Source organism: Rhinolophus sinicus, chromosome 18 (assembly GCF_057876585.1).
Source record: "Rhinolophus sinicus isolate RSI-liver-muscle chromosome 18, RSI-T2T, whole genome shotgun sequence".
In the NCBI taxonomy this organism is placed as follows: domain Eukaryota; kingdom Metazoa; phylum Chordata; class Mammalia; order Chiroptera; family Rhinolophidae; genus Rhinolophus; species Rhinolophus sinicus.
In genome coordinates this window covers 89211117-89232355 of record NC_142518.1, presented here as the reverse complement: position 1 = coordinate 89232355, position 21239 = coordinate 89211117, and positions in this window count along the sequence as shown.

The following is a 21239-nucleotide window of genomic DNA, read 5'->3' as shown; positions in this document are numbered from 1 at the left end:
TTTATTTAGTTTTCTTTCTGGAGTTTTCTCCTGTTACTTTATTTGGGACATTTTTCTATGTTTTCTCATTCCAACTCCCTCTTTGTGTTTTCTTCTGTGTATTAGATTGATCTCCTATGTCTCTCAGCCTTTGGTGGGTAGTCTTATGTAGTATGTTTCCTATGTGTTCCAGTGGTGCAGTCTTCCTGATCACCTGTGTACATGTTCCAGGAATGTCTCTTGTATGCGTTGTGTGTACTTTCCTGTTGTAATTGAGCCTTGATTGTTTTCGGTGTGTCAGTTGGTGGTATTGATTCCCAGGCTGACTGGCTCTGTTGATTGGCTTTTCCCACCAGGTAGCAGTTGCTACGTGGGGGTTGACCCTTCAGAGGTGGATTCACCCCTGTTGGCTCTTGTGCCTGTTGAGACCACCCTTTTGTTTTGCTGCTTGTGGGGCTAATCAGATTGTGCTGTGTTGTGGTCTAGAGCCAGCATCTGTGTGTGTTATTTCTGATGTCTTTTTGAGGGGCTCCCATGCAGGCCAATTTCAGCCTTGTCTGTTACCATCCCAGGGTTACCTGGTAGGACCTAGAAAGCTATATGCAGCTCATTGCTGCCTGTGCTCTATCTGGAGGCATGTAGGGATGGTCTCACTGTGATCCACATCTAGCTATAACCAGTTTTGGGCCTAGATCAGGTTAGAATAGGCCCAGGGACTCCTAGGACTGTTGCCATTAGAAAGCTACCCTTAAGGCTCAACTGCTGAGGAGCCTCTTTATGTGCATGGGTGAGGCTTGTTGTCTCAGTGATGAGAGTTTCTTTAGTGAGACAGTGTTAGCTATGTGGGATAGAGTCCCAGGAATCCACACCGTGTGGGCACAGTTAATGCAGCTTCAGTTAGTATGCCACAGTTGAATTTGTGACCACTCTACAAAATACTCTGAGGACACCGCAGCCAGCCACCACTAGTCCCAGGAATGAAGAATCCCAGAGCTGCCCAAGAGTGGCTGCATCACCAGATGTGAGTGGTAGTCCACCATCAAACATTTCCCAGGCCTCCAGGGGTCTTCCATTTCTGTAAAAGGATTCCACAGCTTCTGGGGCAAGGCAAACTTCCCAGGAGCTGAGAGTGCTCCTGGTGATGTAGTACTAGCTGGGCAGGACAGTGACCCCAAGGCAACACTAAGGTGGTATGCACATGCTGATTTTACCAGACCAGTGTGGTTTCAGATTTGACCCTTTGAGGGAGAGTGAAACACAGGAAATATGTTCCTACCCTTATACTACGCAGGAGGTGGGCTCCACATAGGAACAATTGCATCTGTCTTTCTAACCCTCACCTTGAAGCCACAAAGCTCAATATTTTCCCTTATGTCTCTGGCACCTCTCGAATTTTTGCCCTTTCACCAGAGCCCAAGTTTGTGTTAGCAAGCAAGTGAGTCTTTGTTTGGGCCCTTAAAGTGGGTGTCTGTATTTCTGGCTGCCTTCTATCTCACTTGGATCAATGGACAGAATCCTCACTGATTTTCACTGCCAGATATTTTGGGGAATCTTCTTTCTGGCACAGGACCCCTGCGTTTGTGAACCCACTGTGGGGTTAGGGTCCCTCCTTCCCTGGGGGAGACCTCCATCACTGAGGTGTCCCGCCCAGTATTCAACCAGTACTTTTGGGTTTGGGATCATCACGTTTCACATCTCAAACCCTCCTACTAGTCTCAACATGGCCTCTTATTTATATCCCTAGTTATTGAGGTATGGTTCAGCTAGTCTTCAGATGATTATTAAGGCTGATTGTTCTATTATGTAGTTGTAATTTTAATATGACATTGGGAGGCAGCAGGAATAACACTTACATATTCCATCATTTTTTATAACACCTGTTTGTTTTTCTCTTGTTACTTTATTCATAATACATTTATTCATTTTTTTCCTTACGTACATCTGGAGAAAAAAATATCTCATGATACTCTATTCACAATATATTTGATCCTGTTTTTTCTTCACATATATCTGGAGAAAGAACATTTATGAACATCTACATTTAACAGTATGTATCTCATAATTATTTTAAAAAATATTTAAATTAATGCTTTTATTTCTAAGTAGAGGATGACCTCTATGAAGGTAAGGAAAGGTTGTTACAAAGTAGTCATGGAGATGTAGGGTATAACATAAATAATATAGACAACAACATTGTAATAACTATGTATGGTATTAGACGGGTACTAGATTTATTGGGGTGAGAGATGGCAAGGGTTTTGGGGGTAGGGTGAAAAGGAAGGGATTGATAAGTACAAATTGGTAGTTAAAACATAGCCAAGTAAAATACTAGAGGATGTAAAGTAAAACATAGGGAATATAGTTAGTAATGTGGTAATAACTATGTATAGTGCCAGATTGGTACTAGAATAGTCAGGGGAATCACTTTTTAAATGTAGAAACATCTAACCACTATAATGTACACCTGATATTAACATAAAATAATGTTGGCTGTAAACTGCAATTGAAAATTCTAAAATGGGAGAAAAATGGTGAAAAAGAATAAGAGGTAAACAAAGCTACAATGAACATTGGAGCACATGTAATGCTGAGCGAAATAAGTCAGACAGAAAAAGCAGAGAACCATGTGATTTCACTGATATGTGGTATATAAACCAAAAGCAACAAAAGAACAAGACAAACAAATGAGAAACAGAAACTCATAGACACAGACAATGGTTTGGTGGTTGCCAGAGGGTAAGGGGGGTGGGGGGTGGGGGGTGGGAGATGAGGGTAAGGGGGATCGAATATATGGTGATGGAAGGAGAACTGACTCTGGGTGATGAACACACAATGGGATTTATAAATGATGTACTACAGAATTGTACACCTGAAATCTATGTAATTTTACTAACAATTGTCACCTCAATAAATTTAATTTAAAAAAAAAAAGAATTAGAGGTTCAAATTTCCAAGCATAAAACAAGTAAGTCATGGAGATGTAATATACAACATTTGGAATATAGTAAATATTATCGTGATAACAGGGTACAGCGTCAGATGGTTGCTAGACTTAATCATGGTGATCCCTTCTTTAGGGATATAAATGTTGAATAACTATGGTGTACACCTGAAACTAATGTATTTTATGTTACGTATATTTTAATAAAAATCATTTCAAAAGAATGTTGCCTAATTTTGTTCATCAACATATGCCCAACACCTAGAACTATATTTTGCACATGCATTTCACTAAATAAGTATTTGTTGAATAAATGAATGTTGAATAAACATAAATGAAACACCATGATTCCACAGCAATCCTAACAGCTAAAGTATTGAGCAGAAGTTTATAAAGTATGTGGAAGTTCAGAAAGTGATTAGAGAGGAAAATTAATTGTGAACATGGACAAATAAAGCTTCTGTTACTCTTAACCACTACCTAAATCAAGATGCACTGTTCTATATGAATAAAAACAAATAAACTTTGAAGGATATATATTACACCTCTTTTAGTCTTCTAAGAGATGATCCTTGAGATGTGAGTTGCATCATTTGTCAAAGAGTATATCCTAACTCATTTAGTACCTTAAGGTCAGTGAAGCAGAGTAATCCTAAGAATTGATAAAAACATTCTTTCATTCTTTTGGTAAAGGTTATTGTCACATTTTGTTTACTTGTTATTTCCAACAATACCATGCAGTAAATACATTCTTGTGACATTCATTTGTATTAACCAAAATATTAATGAAAATCTTAAACATATTCAATTCTACAACACCAAATTACTTCATTCACCTTTCATTTCCTGTACAATTTATATATTAACTTTGCATTTTGTTTTTGTCCAGAAACTTGTTTTCCATTTTATTCAGCCTTAAATTTTATGTTTAATATTTGTTTTAAAATAGTATGCTTTAATTTTTCTCTTGTCTTAGTATGGTTAATTTGTCTTGTATTTTTTTAGCACATTTTTTTAAACTATAAAGAAATTGATACAAATACAAGTGTAAAGTTATTAACGTTGGATAATTACCACTAAGGTACAGGTGCATGTTTTTTGTTTTTGTTTTTTTGTGTTTTTTTTTTTTAATTTTATTTTATTAAATTTATTGGGGTGACAATTGTTAGTAAAATTACATAGATTTCAGGTGTACAATTCGTATTACATCATCTATAAATCCCATTGTGTGTTCATTACCCAGAGTCAGTTCTCCTTCCATCACCATATATTCGATCCCCCTTACCCTCATCTCCCACCCCCCACCCCCCACCCCACTTACCCTCTGGCAACCACTAAACTATTGTCTGTGTCTATGAGTTTCTGTTTCTCATTTGTTTGTCTTGTTCTTTTGTTGTTTTTGGTTTATATACCACATATCAGTGAAATCACATGGTTCTCTGCTTTTTCTGTCTAATAATAACAAATGTTGGAGAGGCTGTGGAGAAAAAGGTGCATGTTTACCTGTTGTTCTATTACCTATCATGCTGTCAAATGGTGCTTTATCCTTACGCATGCTTTTAATAGCATGCAGGAGGAATTTGTGTTTATTTTCTTTGGCTCTCAGCTTGCTGGGTTTTTCAAACTGTCTCTTTTCTTTAGTCAGTTTGATATATATATATATATATATATATATATATATATATATATATATATATATACACACACACATGCACATATACACACACTGGGGAAGCCAAAAATGTACACAAGTCGACACTTTGATCAGAAGTGTCTGGATGCTGATGGTAACCACTTTGAGCATCTCTTGTAATTGCACAAGTCAAACATGATTTGTATTCATCTATTGCTATCAGTATATACTGAGTATTACAATTTTAATGGTTTTGTTTCTGTTTCTTAGAATGTGTATACATTTGTTGGCTATATATCAATATCAATATCTATATCTATATATCGATCTATCATATATATGTGTATATATATATATATATATATATATATATATATACATATACATATATATATATATATATATATATATATATATATATATATAATCTAACTATATTACACACACACACAAACACACAAGGTCTGACAATAACGTTCATGAACTCTTTCTAGAAAAAGTGCTACTTACCTCATTGCTGAGTGTCACTATGGTCACCTTAGAATTATTCCCCTTGAGAAGCTATGAACTGATGCCAGCACCTTGTCCACCTTTCAAAGAAGTTTTGGAACTCCTTTTCTGGAATGGCCATAGAGCTGTCATTGTTATACCCTTGATGCCTTGAATGTCATCAAAATATATTCCCTTGAACATTTCCTTTATCTTTGGGTAAAGAAGTCATTAGGGCCAGATCAGGTGAGTAGGGAGGATATTCCAATACAGTGATTTCTTTATTGGCTAAAAACTCCCTCACAGGCAGTGCTGTGTGAGCTGGTGCATTGTTGTGATGCAAGAGCCATTAATTGTTGGTGAAACGTTCAGGTCATTTAACTTTTCAATGCAGCGTTTTCAGCACTTCCAAATAGTAAACTTGGTTAACTGGTTCTCCAATTGGTACAAATTCATAATGAATAATCCCTCTGATATCAAAAAAGGTTAATAACATTTTTGCAAGAAGTTCTCAAACTTAATTGTCAGAACTCGTGTGTGTGTGTGTGTGTGTCTGTGTGTGTCTCTGTGTAATATATATATTTATATTATATATAATATGTATTATCTATTACATATTATATATAATATATATTCTATTTATATATTATATAATGCATAATATCTAATACATTATGTATTATATATTATATATAAGGACATATATATATATATCTGGATATATATATATATATATATATATATATATATATAAAGGATATATATCATATACATATATATGTATACATAAAGGATATATATATATATGTGTATGGATATATATATATATATATATATATATATATATATCCTTTCAGTGAATTACCCTGCAAACAGTCATGATTTATGTAGTATTCTGAATTCATTTTTCATTGAAATGCATAGAGATTTTTTGAACTTTTTTTTGTTTATTAGTTTCATTCAGGTGTACAAAGCAACATAACAGTTAGATATTTAATCCCCTGATAAAGTGATTACCCATCCCTAAGCTACTAACCTTCTGACATCTTATAAAGCTGTTACTATAAACTATTGACTATCTTCCATATATTGTACTCCACATCCTGTGTCTGTATATGCCTGTATATTTAGTTATATTTGACATTCAGTATTGTTCTACTTCACCTCTTCAAGTGTATAGTGAATTGTTCAGGAATCTACACAGTCTATTATGTGATCCCCCTGATAAGTCCAGCGCCCATTTGGGACCATACATGATCTTTACAACATTGTTGATTACGTTCCCCATACTGTGATATCAATTTCTACTCCTTAATGCCTTCACCTTTTTCACACTGCCTTCAACCCCATTCTCATCTATCACCCCTGATAGATCTAGAACCTATCTAGCACCTTACCTAGTTATCAAAATATTATTGACTATGATCCTTATGCTATAACCTACATCCCCATGACTATTGTATAGCAACCAATTTGTACTTCTTAATCCCTTCCCCTTGTACCCATGTATAACCCCTATCTCATCTTAAATGATTCCCTGTAAGATTCCTTGTAATACTGATTTGGTGGTGATGAAATACTTCAGCTTTTTCTTGACTGGGAAGTTCCTTATCTGTCCTTCCATTCTAAATGACACTTTTGCTGGGTAGTGCAATGTTGATTCTATGTCATTGTTTTTCATCACTTGGATTCTTTCTTGCCACTCCCTTCTTCCCTGCAAAGTTTTTGTTGAGAAATCAGCTGAAAGTCTTATGGGGGCTCCATTGTAGGTAACTAACTGCTTTTCTCTTGGTGCTTTATATTTTTTTTTTCATTTTCCTTTTTTATTTTTTATTTTTTTATGATATTTATTGGGGTGACAATTGTTAGTAAAATTACATAGATTTCAGCTGTACAATTCTGTATTACATCATCTAATCTATAAGTCCCATTGTGTGTTCATCACCCAGAGTCAGTTCTCCTTCCATCACCATATATTCGATCCCCCTTACCCTCATCTCCCACCCCCACCCCCACCCCGCTTACCCTCTGGCAACCACCAAACCATTGTCTGTGTCTATGAGTTTCTGTTTCTCATTTGTTTGTCTTGTTCTTTTGTTGCTTTTGGTTTATATACCACATATCAGTGAAATCACATGGTTCTCTGCTTTTTCTGTCTGACTCATTTTGCTCAGCATTACACTCTCAAGATCCATCCATGTTGTCACAAATGTTCCTATATCATCTTTTCTTACTGCCGAATAGTATTCCATTGTGTATATATACCACAACTTCTTCATCCATTCATCTATCGAAGGACATTTTGGTTGTTTCCATGTCTTGGCCACCGTAAGAACTATAATGGAGGTATCACACTTTCTGACTTTGGCTTGTACTACAGGGCCACAATAATCAAAACAGCATGGTATTGGCAGAAAAACAGACACATAGACCAATGGAATAGAATTGAGAACCCAGAAATAAAACCACATAAATATGGACAGATAATTTTTGACAAAGAAGCTAAAAACCTACAATGGAGCAAAGACAGCCTCTTCAATAAATGGTGCTGGGAGAATTGGATAGCCACGTGCAAAAGAATGAAACTGGACTGCTATTTGTCACCATGCACCACAGTTAATTCAAAATGGATCAAAGACTTAAGCATAAGACCTGACACAATAAACTGCATAGAAGAAAACATAGGTACTAAACTTATGGACCTTGGGTTCAAAGAGCATTTTATGAATTTGACTCCAAAGGCAATGGAAGTTAAAGCTAAAATAAACAAATGGGACTATATGAAACTTAATAGCTTCTGCACAGCAAAAGAAACCATTGAGAAAATAAAGAGGCCACCAACTGAATGGGAGAAGATTTTTGCAAACAGTGCCTCCGATAAGGGGCTAGTATCCAGAATATACAAGGAACTCATGCAACTCAACAACAAAAAAACAAACAACCCAATTGAAAAATGGGCAGAGGACTTGAAGAGACATTTCTCCAAAGAGGACATACAAATGGCAAATAGACATATGAAAAAATGCTCAACATCACTAATCATCAGAGAAATGCAAATCAAAACCACAATGAGATATCACTTCACCCCAGTCAGAATGGCGATCATCAACAAGACAAATAGTAACGAGTGTTGGAGAGGCTGTGGAGAAAAAGGAACCCTCATACACTGTTGGTGGGAATGCAGACTGGTGCAGCTGTTATGGAAGGCAGTGTGGAGGTTCCTCAAAAAATTACAAATAGAATTGCCATATGACCCAGCAATCCCTCTTCTGGGTATCTACCCAAAAAATCTGAAAACATTTAGAGATAAAGACACATGTGCTCCAATGTTCAGTGCTTTTAATATTCTCTCTTTATATTTAACTATGCTTTAAGCCCTTACTACCAAGAAGACAACAAATACACATAGACCTGCTACATCTCCCCATCCTCCCAGATCTCACTTCCCTCTCCCTCCCAGTGCTAGCTGGGAGCCCCAGTGGGAAAAAAAAAACTGTAGTAGTGTCAGATGAAACACTAGAATACCTACAGCTCTGAGAACTGAAGAAACATTTCTGCAGTAGACACCCAGTTTTGCAACTTCAGATGAAAGGGAAGAAGCTGTAGGGAAAATACAGCTGCGAGTTGGAGGTCGCTGTTGTTTGGAGCCAGAAACACTCCTACCACCTCTTCCAGCCCACCCTGCCACAAAATTTCTAGGCTGATCCCTGTGGGAACAACCTGGGCTGCTGAGACACACAAACTCTACATTGGGCTGCAGGGGCAGAATTGGTGTTTCAGAGGCTCAGAACCCCATTGTCCACATCTTCCCACAGGTGCAACCTGAACACAGAGGAGAAGCTCACCTACCAGGAAAAGTCACATCTCGTGAGAAGTCAGAACATTGCAACAGAAAACAAAATGCTGCAGTGCCACCTCTCAGCAAGCAAACAAACAAACAAACAAACAAAAATACAAAACCCCAAAACAACAAACCCTCTTCATGTCAACCTTCTGTAGAATACACTCCTGTAGATGCCCAGGAAAAGAAAGCCATCAATTGCCATGAGTAACCAAGGTAACAAGGAATCTCAGAGAGAAAATTTAAAATCTCCAGAAAATGAACTCAAAGACATGGAAATATGTGACTTAAATAACAGAGAATTCAAGAATGCAATTCTGGAAAAAAAATACAACTCAATGAGATGCAAGAAAACAAAGATAGGCAGTTTAAGGTATTCGGAAATAAAATCAAAACACAAAATGAATATTTTACTAAAGAGACTGAATTTAAACAACAACAAAATTCTGGACATGAAGAACTCAGTAAAGCAGATAAAGAATGAAATATCCAGATTAGGAAATAGAGCTGACCAGAAGGAAACGAGGGAGACAGGAACAGAGAGTGTATTCAAACTAATAGTCAACAAGAACTTCCGAAACCTATGGAAATAACTGGGTCCTCGAGTGCAAGAAGCAAACAGAACACCAATTACCTCAATCAGACAGGTGTTCTACAAGACACAGGACATTGAAGCTGTCAAAATTTAATGAGAAAGGAAGCATTCTCAAGGAAGCCAGGGAAAAGAAGACAGTAACTAACAAAATAAAGCCCATTGGATTATCATCGGATTTTTTAGGAAGAACTCTACAAGCCAGGAGAGAGTGGAATCAAATATTCAAAGTATTGAAAGAGAGAATAATATATCCAGCCAAGTTATCATTTAGATATGAAAGAGGAATAAAGACCTTTCCAGACATAATGAAGCAAAGGGAATTTTCTACCACACAGCTTGTATTACAGGAAATACTGAAGGAGGCTAGTCAACTTGAATCCAAAAGAATATAAAACCGTGAGCAAGATTAGTAACAGACAGACATAAATAGGAAATGGCCACCCCTACACAGAATAGGGCACTATACACTTAAACAGAATATAAAAAATAAACAAGATGAAAACATTAAAAAATGAAAAAGAAGAAGACAACAAGCTACTGCAACTCAGCAATCAAATTACAGCATGAATAGGGACAGTTTGTAACAATAAAATCATATAAGGAGAGAGACTAAAGGTTTTAATTCGCAAAACGGAATGAAGATAAGAAACATGCTGAAGGAAAAGGGCTCCTGTATATCGAAATATTCTTTTACATAAACTTAATGGTAACAACTCAAAAAAGTCCAGAACAAAAACACATAACATAAAAAACAGAAAACAGCATCAAAGTCATAGAATACCAAAAACTAAAAGAACAAACGGAAACAAAAAGGCACAGAAACTATGGAGACACTGAGTTACCAAAAACAAAAGATAAAATAGCTATAGGAAATCCTCATACATCAATAATCACCCTAAATGTAAATGGATTGAATTCACCATTTAAAAGGCACAGAATAGCAGGATGGAACAGAAAACAAAACCCAACCAATTACTGCCTCCAAGAGACCCATCTCAGCTACAAGGACAAATATAGACTCAAAGTGAAAGGTGGAAAACAATACTGCAAGAAAATAAATGATATCCAGTGAAAAGCAGGTGTAGCCATAAGTATAGCTGATGAAACAGACTTCAGGATAAAAAAAGTAACAAGAGACAAAAATGAACATTCCATAAAGATAAAGGAGGCATACAACAAGAACATGTAAAATTTTTCTTTTTAAAAATAGTATTAAAATTTTTTATTAGTTTCAGGTGAAAAAAGCAATGTAATAGTAAGACATTTAAAGCCCTCATAAAGTAATAACTCACCCCCCCAAGTTACTATCTCTCTAACATCATATATATCTGATGCGATGCCATTGACTATCTTCCCTATGTTGTACTCCACATCCCTTGACTTCATATACCTACATATTTATTTATAGTTGACATTCAATATTATTCTACTTCAGTTTCAGGTGTATAGCACATTGGTCAGGCATCTACACAGTCTATGATATGATCCCCCTGATAAGTCCAGTGCCCATCTGGCACCTTACATGACCTTTAGAACATTGTTGATTATATTCCCCTTACTGTATTAACTACCAATTTGTGTTTCTTTATGCCTTCACCTTTTTCACCATGCCCTCAACCCCATTCCCAACTATCACCCTGATAGATCTACTACCTATCTGGTACCATACCTAGTTGCTACAATATTACTGACTATATTCCTTATGCTATACCCTACATCCCCATGACTACGAATAACAACAAATTTGTACCCTCTTAATCCCTACGCCTTTCATTCATCCTTAACTCCCCCCCCTCACATCTTAAAAATGACTCCCTAAGACTCCTTGTAATACTGGCTTGGTGGTGAACTCCTTCAGCTTTTTCTTTTCTGGGAAGCTCCTTATCTGTCTTTCAATTCTAAATGACAGCCTTGGGTAGATAGCTGGGTAGAGTGATCCTAGCTGTATGTCATTGCTTTTCATCACTTGGGATATTTCCTGCCACTCCCTTCTTGCCTGCAAAGTTTCTGTTGAGAAATCAGCTGAAATTCTTATGGGGGCTCCATTGTAGGTAACTAACTGCTTTTCTCTTCGTGCTTTTAAGATTATCTCCTTATATTTAACCTTTGGCATTTTAATTTTGATGTGTCTTGGTGTTGACCTCTTTGGGTTTATCTTGTTTGGGACTCTCTGTGTTTCCTGGTCTTGTATGTCAATATCCTTCACCAGGTTAGGGCAGTTTTTGACATTTCTTCAAATAGGTTTTCAATTCCTTGGTCTCTCTCTTCTCCTTCTGGTCCTCCTATATTGGGAATGTTGGTATGCTTGATATTGTCCCAGAGGCCCCTTAAACTCTCCTCTATTTTTTGGATTCTTTTTTTCTTTTTGCTGTTCTGGTTGGGTGTTTTCTGCTACCTTATTTTCTACATCACTGGTTAGATCCTCTCTTTCATCAAATCTACTGTTGATTCCCTATAATATACTCTTTTTTTCCTTTGTTGTATCCTTTATTTCTGGCTGGTTCTTTTTTATGGTTTTTTTCATCTCCATTTTTGTAATTCCCATCTCTCTGTTGAAATTCTCCCTGAGATCATTGAGCATTCTTATAACCAGTGTTTGGAACTATGTGTCTGATAGATTGCTTATCTTCATTTCACTTGTTCTTTTTCTGTAGCTTTTTTCTGTTCTTTTATTTTGGATATGTTTCTTTGTCTCCCAATTTTGGCTGCCTCCCTGTGTTTGTTTCCATATATTATGTAGGGCTGCTGTGTCTTCTGGTCTTAGTAGAGTGGCCTTATATAGAAGGTGTGCTGTGAGGTTCAGTGTCACAATTTTTCTGATCACCTAAGCCACACACTCCAGGTGTATGCATTGTGTGGGTTGTGTGTGCCCTCCTCTTGTAGTTAAGCCTTGGTTGATAATTGCACATCAATATGAGGGACTGACCCTTGGGCTGGCTGGTTGTGAGGACTGGCCTTGACTACAGTGGAAGAGTTGTTGTGCAGGGACTGATCCTGTGGAGCAAGATCTGCCTTAGCAGGACTCTGGTGCCTGCCCGATCTGCCCCTTGGGTGTGTCATACTTGGAGGTGGCTGGGTGATGCTCCAGCTGATTTTGAAGCTGGCCACAGGGGGCACCAGCCCCAGTACCACCTTGGAGGGGATCCACTGTAGGTCTACTTCAGCCATAGTCTATGCCCCACTCAGGTACACCCAGAAGGAGCCAGAAAGAAATCCACAGATGGCTGCCACACATGCTGGGCTTGGAAACACCTTTAGAAGCAAAGCCACAAACCAAGGCAGGCTGCCGCTAGTGCTGGCTTAGGGCTGCTCAGCCAGACTTACAAGTCACTGAAAGAAGCCTGGGTGTGTGTAGGAATGTTGGGCAGGGCCAGGTCTCAAGTAGCCAGGGCTTGCCAAACAATTGGTGGAGAGTCAGAAATGGCAGCCACCTATATTCTCACACCAGGAAGGGGGCAGGCTCAACAAAGAAACCGTGGCCTCTGCCAGTTCCTTTATCCAGGAGAAAGCTGCCTCTCCAGCCCCAGTCCCAAGGCAGACAACTCAATTCCCCACCATATTTCCATGCTGCCTTTCTAGCTGCTGCCCCAGCACTGGAGCTCAGAGCAAGTGATTCCATTGGTGGGTAAGTCCCCATGCAGTTCCTTTAAGAAGAGTGCCTGAGTGTGCAGCCACACTCAGTCTCACTCAGTCACCGTCTCTGCTGGTTTTCATAACCAAAATTTATGGGGACTTCTCTCCCCAATACTGAAACCCAGGGCTGGGAAGGGGCTGGGATCTCTCACTCCTTTAGGGACCTCCAGAGTGAAAAAAACCCTCCCAATCTTTAATGGTCATACGTGGGTATGGAACCAGCCAGCTCCACATCTCTGACCTTCCTACCAGTCTGGAGGTGGCTTCTTCTGCAAGCCCTTTCTTGAAAGGCCTCATTCAGCTTGATTTTAGGCAATTCTCACTAATGTTTGTTTTGTAGATTAGTTGTAATTTTGATGTGGTTGTGAGAGAATTAAGCACAGCATTTAACTACTGTGCCATCTTGGTTCCCTTCTCCATAGGAGGGAGGGTTGGTTGTTAAGTTGAATTTGTTAAAATCCATGGAGATGTTTGAGTGTTGGTTGTTAAATTTAATTTGTTACAGTGTTGCCATTTCCTTTCTCTGTGTTGTTGAGACAAAAGTGCTTTCCTTTACTGCTTCTCACTTTCCTTGCTGATGGCACCCATCAGACAGACTCTGAGATAATTAACAGTGCCTTTCACTTGACTGATGATTTCCTCAAATCTCTGCTGGACAGAAACTTATGAACACTTTATGAAATTCAACCATATACAGGATAATGAAATAATAATAGTAAACATGCTGTAGATAATTTAATAGATTGGTGACATAATATGCTAATCTATAAATCCATAACTGTTAAAAGAACGATCACCATAAATGTAGCTGGGATAATAACCATGATGCTTAGCCATTGAATGGAATTTCCAAAGTTTCTTTCATCCAAAAAATTCAGAAAACTTTGGTGCTCCATGGGTCACTGAGCCAAAGCTTATTTAAACTGGCCCTATCTTATATTCTGGCTCTATGATTAATGGCTGAATGGCTGTCATTAATGGCTTATGAACTTTCTCATCTCTTCCTTTGGGATAATAATGATGATGTACCATTGGTATTTTAAAGGCATTATGTGATAATAATAAGACACAAAAGAACATTTAAGAGTATTACATGAAATTATGAAGTTAATGCATACATATTGCTTGACATAGTTGACTACGACACTAATGCATAAGTACAGTGACTGTATTTCTTCATGAGTGTCCTGACTATATTGATTGTAATTATAAAGTAAACCAAATAAAATATTGAAAAGTTATGACAGATAGGCTCATTAGATGTAGAACACAATGCCAATCCATTTTATATCTACCTTCAAGCTTAGGGTCAGATAGTTAGTGTTCAGTAATCTTAGAGATTGCTCATAGATTTGCAATTGACTTTGACATGGAAAAATAATCAATGCAATGTTTAAGATGTTAAGATTTTGTAGATTCATGCTGTGATGTATTTCCCCAATTTACCATATGACATGAAGAGACAAAATATTGACTGTTTGGATCTTAACTCATTTCTACTCCTGATTAACCCTCTCTGAATTCAGATGGTACTGATAAGTGGGTCTTGGAAAACTTCATCTGCATAAATATATTATATGTACTTCTGTATATTATATTGCACATTAATTACCTGAGCAACCTTTCCATGATCATAATTCCACCAAAACAATTTTTACTGAGTACAAGACCAGGTTAGCACACCTGTTAGGTCTTCTTTCTTACTACCAAAGATTGATTTTTACTTTGAGTCTGTGTTTAAAATAATTTTTAGAAAGATAGTGGAACAATGTTTTTAAATATTGGGGGTAAATACCCAGGAGAGGGATTGCTGGGTCATATGGTCATTTTATTCTTAATTTTTTGAGGAACTTCCACACTGCCTTCCATAGTGGATCTTGAGATTATTATGCTAATTGAAATAAATCACAAAGGAAAAGTCTAGAACTGTATGATTTCACTGATATGTGACCTATAAAGCTAAAAGCAACAAAGGAGATAGACAAACAAAGAAACAAAAACTTGTAGACAAAGACAATAGTTTAGTGGTTACCAGAGGGTAAGGGGGCAGGGTGTTGTAGACAAGGGTAAACAGGGTCAAATATATGGTGATGGTAGGAGAACTGACTCTGGGTGGTGAACACACAATATGGTATATAGATAATGCATTACATAATTGTACACTTAACACCTATGTAACTTTACTAATCATTGTCACCCCAGTAAATTTTAATTAAAAAAAAGATGGTGGAATAGGTAATCACTGTGCTTGCATCCTCTCATTACCACTTCAAAACTGCAACTAAACTACAGAACGACCATCATTGAGAATCGCCTGAAGTCTAGCGGTCCAGAAGTCTAATGCCAAAGGATATACAGATTAAGCAATCTAAAGACTGGTTAGAGGGGCAGAGATGTGGAACAGGCTGGTCCCACACCCGCATGTGGCAATTAAAAATTGGGAGGGATATCTCAGCTGCAGAAGTCCCCCCTGAAGAGAGAGGTGTTACAGCTCCACCCCAGAATCCCCAGCCAAGGGTTATAGAGCCAGGAATAGAAGTCCCTACAACTTCAGGCTGTGAAAACCAGTGGAGGTTGTTGCTGAGCGAGAAAGAGGGCAGCTAGAATCCCAGGTATTCCTCTTAAAGGGCTCATGTAGGGTCTTACTTGTTGATGGACTGTCTTGCTCTGAGTTCCAATGCTGAGGCAGCAGCACAAAAGGTGCCAGGGACATATAGGGAGGAACTGAATTGTCTGTTCTCAGGTTGAGGGCTGGAGGGGCAGGTTTCTCTTGAGCAGGGACGCTGGCAGAAACAATTGTTCCTGTGTTGAGCCCTTGCCATTCCAGCATACAGACTTAGGCGGGCTCCATAACTGAGTCTCCATCAACCTGGCTATGCCATTCATCCTGCCATGGTGATTTCCTGAGACTTTTACCCACCAACTTGTGGGCTTAACCAAGTCACTTCCAGTGGGTTCTCCATACAAATGGCATGTCTTGACTCACGCTGTGTGATTTCCTAAAATCTCCCAAAAGTTCACAAATGTCAAATGATTAACATCTGGCTGTGGTATGCCCTATACATCTTGCTGAGCCTGGCACTGGTGGCAGCTAGCTTCTGTTCAAGGCTTAGACTCCCTCAGGCACCTATAAGCCCAGCATGGGTGGGGACAATCTATGGATTGCTTTCTGGTTCATTACAGGTGACCCCAGGCAAGACACAGGCTGCAGTTGAACAAGGCCTGCCTTTGGGCCCTTCCAAGAAGGCCCCAGGGCCAGCATGCCCAGTGGACAGCTTTGGACCAAGCCAAAGCATCATCTGGCTGTGTCCAAGGATGAAAAACCCAAAGGCCAGAATGCGTGGGCACCAGAACCCTGCTGAAGTGAATCCTGTTGTGTAGGGTCAACCCCTGCACAACAGCTCCTCCACTGTAGTCAAGACCAGTCCTCTTCACAAATCAGCCTAAGGGTCAATCACTCCCATTGATGTGCAAATAGCAACTAAGGCTCAACTATAAGAGGAGGGCACACACAACCCACACAAGGGACGCACCTGGAGTACATGGCTCAAGTGACCAGTAATACTGTGCCACTGAGCTCTACAGCATACCTACTACATAAGGCCACTCTACTAAGGATGAGAGACATAGCAACTTGACCTAATACATATAAACAAACACAAAGAGGCAGCCAAATTGGGAGACAAAGTAACATGCTCCAAATGAAAGAACAGACCAAATTTCCAGAAATGAACTAAACAAAATAGAGGCAAACAATCTACCAGATGTAAAGTTGAAAACACTAGTTATAAGGACATTCAATGATATCAGCAAGAACTTCAACAACGTCATAGAAAAGATAAAAATAGAGATAGAAAACATAAAAACAAACCAGTTAGAAATGAAGAATACAGTAAGTAAAATAAAGAATTCATTAGAGGGAATCAATAGTAGACTGAATGCAGATGATCAAATCAGTGATTTACCAGATAAGGTAGCAAAAAACACCCAAACAGAATAGTAAAAACAAAAAAGAATTTTTAAAAAAGTGAGGATATTTTAAGGGACCTCAGGGAAAACATTGTGCATACCAACATTCTCCTTTTAGGGGTATCAGAAGGAGAAGAGAGAGACCAAGGGATTGAAAACCTATTTATAGAAATAGTGACAGAAAACTTTACCAACCTGGCAAAAGAAAGATAAATACCAGCACAGAAAATGCAGAGTGTCCCAAACAAGATGCACCCAAATAGGCCCACATGCAAGACACATCATATTTAAAATGCCAAAGATTAAACTATTGTCTGGTTCTTTTGTTGTTTTTGGTTTATATACCACATATCAGTGAAATCACATGGTTCTCTGCTTTTTCTGTCTGACTTGTTTCGCTCAGCATTACTCTCTCAAGATCCATCCATGTTGTCACAAATGTTCCTATATCTCGAATATATGGTGATGGAAGGAGAACTGACTCTGGGTGATGAACACACAATGGGATTTATAGATGATATAATACAGAATTGTACACCTGAAATCTATGTAATTTTACTAACAATTGTCACCCCAATAAATTTAATAAAATAAAATTTAAAAAAAAATGCCAAAGATTAAAAACATTAAAAAAAAAATCTTAAATGCAGCAAGAGAAAAGCAGTTAGTTACCTACAAGGGAGCTCCCATGTATCTGTCAGCTGATTTCTCAACAGAAACTTTGCAGCCTAGAAGGGATTAACATAAAATTTTCAAAGAGGTGAAGAACAAGAACCTAGAGCCAAGACTACTTTACACAGCAAGGCTATCATTTAAAATTGAAGGAGAGATAGTGAGCTTTCCAGACAAGAAAGAGCTAAAACAATTAATTACCACCAAGCCAGTAGTGTCACAAGAAATGTTAAAGGGACTTATTTAAGAAGAATAAGGGATAAAACATACAAGCAAAAGAAGATAAAAAATATGAATACTAAGATGACAATAACTATCTATGTATCAATAGTCATTTCAAATGTAAATGGATTAAGTACTCCTGTCAAAAGATGTAGGATATCTGAATAGATAAGAAAACAAGACCCATATATGTGCTGTATACAAGAAACTCTCTTCAAATTGAAAGATACAAACAGATGAATGTAAATGGATGGAAAAAGAAATTCCATGAAAACAGAAACAAAAAATAAACTTAGGGTAGCAATACTTATACCAGGCAAAATAGACTTCAAAACGAATGCTATCACAAGAGTCATAAAAGGACTGAGTAATCCCACTTGTTGGTATTTATCTGAAGAAACCCAAAACACCAATTTGAAGGGACATATGCATCCATATGTTTATTGCAGCATTATTTATAATAGCCAAAATATGGAGGCATCCTGGGTGTATATCCATGGATGAATGGATCAAGAAGAGATGTAATATTACTCAGCCATAAAAAAGAATGAAGTCTTGTCATCTGCAACAATGTGGATGGTCCTGGAATTTATTATGCTGCGTGCAGTAAGTCAGATAGAGAATGACAAATGCTGTATGATTTCACTCATGTAGAACATAAAGAACAAAGCAAATAAACAAACAAAACCAAAACAAACTCATAGATACATAGAACACTTTGAGGGTTGCCAAATAGTAGTGGAATTTGGGGGATGGGTGAAAAAGGGAAAGAGATTAAAAAGTACAGATCCGTAGTTACAAAATAGTTGAGTGGACGTAAAATGTAACATAAGAAATATTGTCCATAATATTATAGTAACTATATACGGTGTCAGATGGTTACTACATTTATCAGGGTGATCACCTCATGCATTTTATATATATATATATATATATATATATATATATGTATGTCTAATCACTATGTTGTACACCTGAGGCTAATATAATATTGTATGTCAACTGTAATTGAAAAATAACAATATTGTTAAAATATATATATATATAAATTAAAACCTCCAGAAGGGAATGGTATATATGATTTGAGATAATAGTTTTTTATTACTCCTTTCCATAAGTTTTCCAGTGAACCTTTATTTATAGTATCATCCATTTAAAAAAATCCTTGTTTTAAAGACAGTTTTTTTCCCCTTAAAACCTGTATCTCATATTTTCAATCTCATTTATTGTATGGAGCAACAATAGTGATTATTTGCAATCAAAGCCAAGGATGAAATTCTTCTGAACCTAGATAATCAGGGTCTTTTATACAAGAACTGCACAGAATTCTAGATCTGCCCTTCAGGCCTGAAAAAGTAGAGCTCCTTTTTGGACTATGTGGTTATCAGATAGTCCTTAAATAATCTTCCATCATTTTGTCTGAAGAAGTATTTTCTTAACATGATGTAGCTTCATGTGCCTAAATAGTAAGTAGAAATGATCCCATAAATTCAGTAACATTAGTACAGACAGAAATCACAGTACTTCAGATACTGTCAGGAGCCAATTGGATAGTATAAATTAATCTCTGTTATGGGGAGAAACAGTTTTCATTGGAAGTACTTACTGACAAGGCTGCAACTTTATTAATACAAAACATACTATTTAGCCTTGGGCCTTACATTTTGGCAACTGAACAAAAAGTGGAAGTGTTTCAGGCAGTCCTCAAGCACATCTTGAGCTCCCAGTATGTGCACAGAATGCTGTGCTTGAAAATGTGAGGAGCTACCGAAGAAATCACACGCATGACCCTTGGCCTTGAAGACTTTGCAGTCTAGCTGAGGAAAGAAGATACAGTACCAGAGAACAAGTTGAAGAAAATTACACAGCAGTACTACCAACAAGAGCAAAACAAATAGAAACCAAATAAAAAATGTCCTTGTAGAGAAACACGTGGGTTTATTGTACAGTAATAAGGCAAGGCATTTGTGATTTTCACATATGCAATTCTCTATTTTACTGTAGCCTTTCTGATTTATATAAGAGATTACACAGGAAGCTCCATGATGAACCAAAAAAGGGGGAAGATAAGTCACCCTGACATCAACTCATACCGCAAGTGCTCTGCAGCATCTATCATTTTAGATGTCCTTTTTCAAAGCCCTCGGTCAGGCCTGCCTCTCTGCTAGTGTATGTATTTCACCTGTTTCACTCTAAAAATTGGACAATGACCAGATTTATGAATTATGCTGCTGTGTGTTATATTCACTGTATCCCTTCTAAAGTCTTATACCTGAATTAGATTTAAAACTATGGGAAAGGGTTTTCTGAGTCTGAATTTCTAGGGCAAATGGCACATATTACTCTAACTCAAGAACTTTTTAGAAATACCAGGATCTCTTCTGCATTGCATAAAGAAAGGCTCTCTTGAGGAATAGTCATTTTGTTTAATTATTTTATTTATATTTGCACTACAAGTTCTGATAACTAAGTTCACGAACTTTTCACCATGCACGTACATTGACAACACTGTACAAACAACTCAGTAAGGTTTCATAACCTTGATATATCAGTGTCTCACAGCTGTGTTTGTGTCAACATGTGTTGGTGTCTTGCCGAGTGGTGGTCATTGGTGTTGCTTGTTTTTGTGTGCCATTGCAAGAATATCTGAGCTTGAATTAGAGCAATGAACAAACATTAAATTTCTTGTTAGACTTGGCAAGAGTGGAAATGAAATAATGGACATATTAGTCCAAGTTTATAGGGATAATGCTATGGAGAAAATGGCAGTGTACAAACAGATCAAAGGTTTTTCTGAGGGGAGAGAATGCATCACTGATGAAGAGAGGTCAGGGCGGCCAGTAACGAGTAGAACTGATGAAAACATTGCAAAAATTTGTCGAATTGTGCGTCAAAATTGTTGGGTGACTGAGAAGCATACCAGACCAATTAAACATCACTAGAGAAAAAGTTATGAAAATCTTAACTGAAAATCTTGGCATGAGAAAGGTGTTTGCAAAAATAGTCCCGAAGGAGCTTACCAATGAACAAAAAAGCAAAGGGGAGTCGAAGTTTGTCAAGACCTTCTGGAGAGGCAAGATGATGTTTTGGGGCATATTATGACTGGTGATGAAACATAGGTGTACCAATATGATCCTGAAACAAAGTGTCAAAGTGCACAATGGAAGTAAGCCAATTCTCCAAGAACAAAAATGTTCTGTGAGTCCAAATCAAAAGTCAATACGATGTTGCTAAAAAACTTTTTAGATATCAGAGCTACTGTTCA